The following is a 7,496-nucleotide window of genomic DNA, read 5'->3' on the forward strand; positions in this document are numbered from 1 at the left end:
AAAAAAAAAAAAAAAAAAAGCTAAACAGGATTATGTCCACACTAGACAATTCTTATCCCACCTGTGCAAATACCTTTGTAGCCGTTGGCAACAAATCTCAAAGGTCCAGCTGCTTCCAACCAACACACCAAGACCTGCTGATTCAATCTCCTATGCTCTTACTTTATGGCCCCTCATTTTACCAGATCATAGAAAGGCAGGAGGAGGGAGAAATCCATGGGATTTACTTTAATCCCTGAATGCAGCTTTGGATCTGCTTTGTATGGTGTCTGATCCACCCCCCTTGTCTGTATAAACAATACCCCATGCAGAACAGGCAATTCTACACTGCTCATGGAGAAGAAAAAGGAGAGAAAAAAGGATAGCGAGAAGCAGGGACAGTATATAGTCCAGCTAAGCATAATATAATAGAGGCAGTGTTTGCATTTATGCCAAAACATTTCCACCAATGTTCTTGGCTTTTTTTTCTTTTTTTCTTTTTTTTTTTTTTTTACTAAAACTTGTCTGTAATTTTACAGATTCTAACATGTTTAGCTGTAGGATAGAGCAAAAGCTTGGGACGTACCTTTTCAGTACAAAATAATACATATTGTGGTATGAACCTGACTTTCTTCATGCCTAGGATTTAAATGTAAATCTCTGCCAAACATAAGAGTTTTTAAGAGTGTTAATCATATAGCATTTTTTACAGTGCATGAAGTGATTTTAAGCCATTGGGGAGCATTAATACCTTGCAGGGAGAGTTCCAGGTCAGATTGCAGCACTGCTAAAACATATAAATCACTTCAGCTACAGTGGAATGTGATGATTTGAAACTGTCAAATCTAGAAATGGAAAAAAGAGATGGTCCTGAAAGATTCAAAACACCTTGAATATGCTAAGCCCAGTCCTACAGCTTTGATTGAGATATATTCAACAAACATCAAAGTATAAGCTGCAAGATCAAACACTTTTTACTGGAAATCTTCCAACAAAACTTACCCTTTCTAGGTCTGCATATATTTATACATACTGGGCCTAATTGTATAGCAGTTGCACTTTATGTAATCACCTGCTGTTGTGCAAACTGAGTATAAAACACCTTTTCTGATCTAGTAATAATTGTACATCATTTTGCCATCTTTGTGAGGTGCAAAGCCATGGAGAATGAATGTTTTGTTCAGTAGGGAGAAAGAAGTTGGAGTGACAATTTTCTTGCTTCCACAAGATTGCCAGGCTATAATAAGCAGAAAGGATAGCAAAATGAAAGGCACCCACAAAATTGTGGAAGTTACATAAAATGGAAGTGGAAAAAATGAAAGCACAGCAGATTCACTCATGCAAGCAACATCAGCTGGAAAGTAGGCAAACATTATCATCTTTACTAACTTGTCCTCTAACCTTGCTCATAGGCAGCCCTGAGGACTGGAGGGAAAACACAGCTTGCATCTAGTTTACATATTATTTATGCTAGACTTGCACTGCATGAGACCTAGTAATGTGCTGATAGGAAATTTTAAGAAAGAAAAGCTTTAAATGGTGTTCAGGAAGAAAACGGTTGTCAGCTGGTGATGCTTAGCCACTCATTTCTAAAAGGAACTGTTTATCTACAGAGAAAAGAACAAATACTTCTTCTAAACATACCAAAATTAACGCTCTTCTCAACAAGCTTCCTGGCTTTTGCCATGTCTTTGTTCAGCAGGAAAGATGATATGAGAGAGCAAACTAGACTTGCGTATGCAGGTCGTGAGGAGTTATATATTTAGCTTGATTAATATTTGTTAATATAGAAGATATCTAGCCTTTCTGGAGGAAATTGGTTATACCTTTGCCTTGTAGCAAGTCTTTGCAAGTTCAAAAGGGGTGACAAATGTTCTTCAGTGGAAGTCGACACAAGCTTGGACAACAGCTGTTTTTCAGGTTGCCATGGCTTCTGTCATTTGCATTAACACTGCCAAGATCCTGCCAAAATAACTGAGCATGAACTTTCCCAAGGGCTGGGCCCATGYACATGCCAGCACAGGAGGACAGTGTGCTACCAGGAACAGCTCCCATATGGATCCAGAATGAGTCCCTGTTTCTCCATCTTCCTTACACACGACTCTGCAAGGAGAAAGTGTTCCTATCAGCTTGGAACATAAAGGAGAAGAAAGATCTCCACGCAATGCTTTATCAGTGGCACAGTCACCGATAAAGTACCTGTCTTCTTTACACAGGCCACAGATTTTGCAGAACTTGTAGGAACTTAATGTCTCCAAGACATCTACTGCCCTATCAGATTTGATTGAAATTGGTAGTACATTTGAAATGTGTAAGGGACAAATTGAGTGAGACAGGAAATCACATGTTCTGTTTCCTCAGGAAATATATACACATTAAATATGCATCTATGTGTGTGCATGTGTATTAGTATTTAAGTATATATGTATATCTCTATGTATATATGTTCATACACATACCACTTAAATAATATACTTTGGATTGAGGTTAAACACTCCACAGTTATAAATGACAACTTCCTTGCAGCCTTAATTCAGTTCTTTGTGTATGTGGAATGGGAGATAACCTTTAACTAAATGTTCTCTCTCTTTTTCTTTGTCACAGGGATCTTGTCATACGGTGAGACCAGCAATAAGAAAATGAAGCAAGATTTAGAGGTAATGAGGCTCTTTGCTTCGTTTGCTCCACCATACAGGAAATGAAACTTCTGCAAAGAACAGGAGGAGGAGATTGCAAGGGAGAGCATGACTTTTGGGATAAAACAAGTGAATATTACAAAATAAAATTCAGTCCTATCCCTGCCTCTGCTACACACTTCCTCCCTGATCATAACCATGGTTCCTTCATTCTATTCCACTGACAGTGAATCCACAATTTAGACATGACAGAGAGGAAAAAAATGTATGAGGGTCAATATAATAGAGGCTACTATTAGAGTATTTGGAAGCTGTGAAAGAACAGAAAAGACAGAGTCTTTGTAAGAATAGGAAGGTAAAAAACAGGACACAACACCCAGGAGGATTATGTACCTATTAATATCCTAACTCTATGTGATAAAATGTAATTCTTCCCTAATAGAAAATCTTCAGTTAGCAAAATTCCCCCGGGATATTTTTCTAAGATCCACTTTAGTGTGTGAAACACCCAAGTTTTCTGACAGACCAGTTATTCTATTTGAAAAAAACAACAGAAATTACTTCCCTAATTTTTCTTCCTATAACCATGGGTAAGTTAAATGACTTCAGTGTGGAAGAAGTCAAGTAGTAGTTTAGGAGTTTATTAGAAGAGATAAAATAAAGATTTGAAAGCATCTCTTCCATGGATTTTTTTTTTTAAGTTTTACAGCATTGGGGAAATAAATTCTGACAGGAAAAGTATATTTGAAAAGCTACTAAATGAAAATTTAGATGATACTAATATTTATGCCCCTACTTCACCAAAGCAAATGGTCCAGTCAGGACCAGGTTAGCTGTGCATAGCGTGGTAGATATCCAAAGTTATGATACTCATTCTGAAAAGTTTTGATTGAAAAGCACGCTACCTGGAAAAACACAGGAATGGACTCTTTGACCGGTTGCTTTTACAAGAGTTCGGTCTAGGATTTATGGGCTGATTCCAAAGTGATCTTGTCTACCTATTGTGCAAAGATAGAGACATTTTGCAGTATAAATGGTAAAGGTTTGCTCATTGGGTTTTGGTTGTGCAAAAGAGCAAGAGGGATRTAATTCTATTTAATTTAAATGTCTACTCTAGAGAGAGAAATAAAATCAAAAAATAGAGAGGATATGCCTATAGACTAGACTGTATAGAGATGCAAACTCACACTTTTCTTCCTCCAGTGAGGGCCAACATAGTCAATCTTTTGGCCCTGACGAGCCACATCTGGTGGTGGAGAGGCACCAGGCACCCGCCTTGTACTGCAGACAGCCCAGAGAGGAGGAGCGCTGTGGGCATTTCACCCGTGGGAAAGGCCAGCGGAGTCCCACCTTGCAGCTGTGGGCAGAGCTGAGCTGAGCACGCAGCAGGACCTCAGCCTCACTCAGACACTTCAACCTCTCCTTGGAGATCTCTGCCTTCCCACAGCCTCAAGACACTCAGCAATCACCACACCAGCACAACCACACTGCAAATTTAAACCAGAAACACATCTCCTACTGACTTGGGGTTTTTTAAACCCGGATAGAAATAAAAGCCTCACTCATAAGCCAAGTGTATTTAGAATTTCATCCGATGTCTGAGCTAGAGGCTTGGTACCATCCAATCAGTGGTATGCCACTAACTCCTGTCAGTCATGATGCCACAGGATCACGCGGTTATGCCTGGATGGCTTACAAACTGCCTGGGCTGCAGATGGGAACTCTCAGAAATAGCGAGCACTGTGATCGTACCTGTAATTTTTACACTGATTGTCCCCTTTTCTCTATAAGCCATGSCTTTACACATGTGAACCAGCCCATAGATTGCTGAACACCTGCAAAGATAAAGGTCCTATGAAATGTAGCAAAATCCTTACAAATTTGATGGAAAAATATATTATTATGGTTTCACCTTAATTATAGAGTTAATTGTAACTATAGCAATTTTAAATAAAAAACTTTCCCTCATACTGTAGACAGTGGCTTGAAAATATGACCCATTCACAGCCAGAAAAAAGAAAGGCAAAGAAGAACCTCAAGCACTCTTCAGTAAAGAACTTTTCAAAACCTCATCTTTACATCAACCTCTCGATATTTTTGCAGCCTGACTCATAAAATGCTGAGTGTGTGTGGGAGWGGCAGAGTGGGAGTGAAGGGATGGCACTGCCATTTAAAAAATGATTATAAATAGATAAAGTACCAGCTGTCTGCATCTTACCCTCAAGATATCATTAACTGGCCAGGATTATAGCCTTCATCCATAGCTAATAAGGCAAAGATGATTAGTTTTGTTTCTTAAATTTAACAGAGTGTCGTAAGACTTGACAGCTACATATACAGCTTGCAAGCTATGACTAAAGTCAGTATTTTTCTAGACAATTTCAGTGATTTTTTTCATTTAAAATGGTGATGATGAATATAACATTTTTTAAATGTATTTGTATTATTACCAGCACTCTGGATTATAATAAAACAAGAATTCACAATATCACTCACTTTACACTGTTTATACCATTTACTTCCTCTTGCTTCTGTTGAAATAAATTGGTTTCATTTTTATTTCTGGAGAAGTGCAAGGTCTGTTTCACCTGTGGCTTTCATGCACCAGCACATCCTGATAGTGCTTAGGCTGCCGACCTTAGGGGAGAACATTTAACATTTAAATCCAAATATAAAGCCTGCTGTCTTCGGCTGTTTTAAAAGTGTAACAGAAGCATGTTGGGTCCAGGCACAAACATAGCAATGATAATGAGACTGTGGGATCATCATTTTTTCTTAACCCTTTATTTTCTAGTCAGAATGTTGTTGCAGTTTTAAAACTAGATGTGTTCAGTAATGTCAACAGAGACGTAAAGACCCTTATCAGGGCACACATCTCCACATGGGGTCCCAAGTATGATTAGAAACTCATTAGAAACCTATGCGAGGTATTTGACAGGCAACCAAGTTGATGTGCTGTAAACTGTCAGACGTGTTTATAGGGAACAAAACAATTCTGCGAGGTTCCCCGGCTGCAGTTCCAGTTATCTGGCCGGCTGCCTGGCTCGTTTAAATGTAATACAATATAAGCRTAGCTCCATAAAGTGCACATCGTTTTATATAACATAAAGCAAGGTGCAGGTGAGGGGATGCCATTCTTGGCTCTGCTGTTATGTGGCTTGAGCAAATCACTCGACTTTCATGCTGCCGATGCAGAACTACAGACCAGCTTCCCAAGGAGCCTGAGGTGCAGTGTTTCATGAAGGGATTTCTCTTTGCCTGCCGACATGTTTTGCAGGACCTCGGGTGCCATGCAGAAGGTAAATGTGTGGGGCCTCAATGGCAGACTGCGAACCACCCTTTCCAGCACTCCTAGTCCCTCCACGCATTACCACCAACCCAGAACAATTTGCCAAAATAATAAAATGCCTCTTGATGGCCCCTTTTGAAGAAAATTACAGACTTCTCTGTACAGGGCTGAGAATTGCTAAGTGTCTGTGCTTCCCAACGCAGATCCTAAGGGAATTTAGACACAAATATGTGCCAGTTCCCTCTGGATGTAAGATGGGCACTTTGATGGGCTCTCAGCATAGCCAAGATGGCAATGCCTCTGGGTATATAGAGGATCACATGATTTTAAGTTCCTCCCAAAAATTTTCAGTTATGACTTGGATGCCTGTAGACTTGGAGCTACCTCAGCCATTTGGAATCAAGCTACTTATTTAGTAGTAGTAGTCCACATCAGCAAATTACGTACTTGGATTTAGGTACCTAAATGCCACCAAAGTATCTGTAATGAAGTTATTCTCATGCTTGGATCTAGTCTTCTCTCTGCTGTTACACAGTGCTGAACTCCTGCTGGACAGTGTTGAGTGTCTTTAACTGCTGTTGCTTTTACATCCTCTTCTCCCTCCCCCCCCCCCAAGAAAACTGAAAGCGGAATTCCAAGAAAAATATACTGTGCTCCAAAATACAACTTTATAAAGGAAGCTTTTTATAACATTAGCTATGGAGATAGACCATGGCCTCTTGACTAATATAAAGACCTTGTACTTACAAATCAACTTGCACCAAAGCTTCACACAAGGTCTAATTCTGCAAGGTATAAACTCTCAGTTCTCTCAAAGTGATCTTTTGTGGCATTTAGTAGACTTACAAAAGACTGCTAAATGCAGCTCACTACATTCCTATTCAAACACGTCATTCACTGAGCATTTCCTCACTGGGAAAATTGTCAGGTTGTGGGTACATGTTGTATCGACATGGATGCATTATATGCATACATAAATATATGGTACATACTCTTTTTTTCTCTGAAGAAACAGCTTTAAGGACAGCAAAGTGGCCTTATGACATTTTGTGTCACTCAAATTGCAGTGTTTGGGCCAGAATAAGCTCCAAAAAGAAGCAAGGGCATGAACATAATGCTACTATATTTGTGAAAATGCTGTGCTGGAAAATGTTCAAGGTCTGACACTAGGCATTTCATTGAAAGGAAGTTTGACCTGGATTTCATCTGACAAGATACTGGAGTGTGTTTGTAGATCACACTACTCCCTCCCCAGGTACCAGCCTAGTATTTAACCTCTCAGAATCACTTAAGTGCTCTGGCAGAGATAAACATAATCTGCAATGATATCTATGCTACACTATAAGATACTGTTTTTTTCTAGAGCTTTAGTCAAAATATCTGCCAAGAGACTAGCTTCAGCTGCTTAAATATGCATCTATATTGTGTTTGTGACTAAAGTTGTACTCAGAATGGTAGAACTAAACTGAACTGCCACCCTCAGGAAAACTTTATTAGAACAATTCCACAGAAGTAGTTTATGTAACTAGATCTTAAATACACTGGCTTTCTAAAAAATGCTGCTATGCAGTTATCTTTAACTAACCATACTT

At 39.2% G+C, this 7,496-nt stretch overlaps 1 long non-coding RNA gene across 3 annotated transcripts in view; it reads right to left on the reverse strand.

Annotated features, from left to right (window-relative positions):
- The window catches only part of LOC146599056 (uncharacterized), a 13,356-nt gene extending 11,275 nt beyond the window's left edge, over nucleotides 1-2,081 (reverse strand). For 2 of the 3 annotated variants that reach the window (XR_014895123.1, XR_014895124.1), the window contains exons 1-3: nucleotides 1,806-2,081; nucleotides 731-824; nucleotides 566-618 (exon numbers count right to left, since the gene is read on the reverse strand). This is a non-coding gene — a long non-coding RNA (uncharacterized LOC146599056). The remainder of the gene's footprint in view (nucleotides 1-565; nucleotides 619-730; nucleotides 825-1,805) is intronic. The other variant, XR_014895125.1, reaches the window with a different exon arrangement.
- Between the last annotated feature and the right edge of the window lie 5,415 nt (nucleotides 2,082-7,496).

This window comes from Rhea americana, unplaced genomic scaffold, assembly GCF_003343005.1.
Source record: "Rhea americana isolate MKP2758 unplaced genomic scaffold, rheAme1 scaffold_149, whole genome shotgun sequence".
Taxonomy (NCBI): domain Eukaryota; kingdom Metazoa; phylum Chordata; class Aves; order Rheiformes; family Rheidae; genus Rhea; species Rhea americana.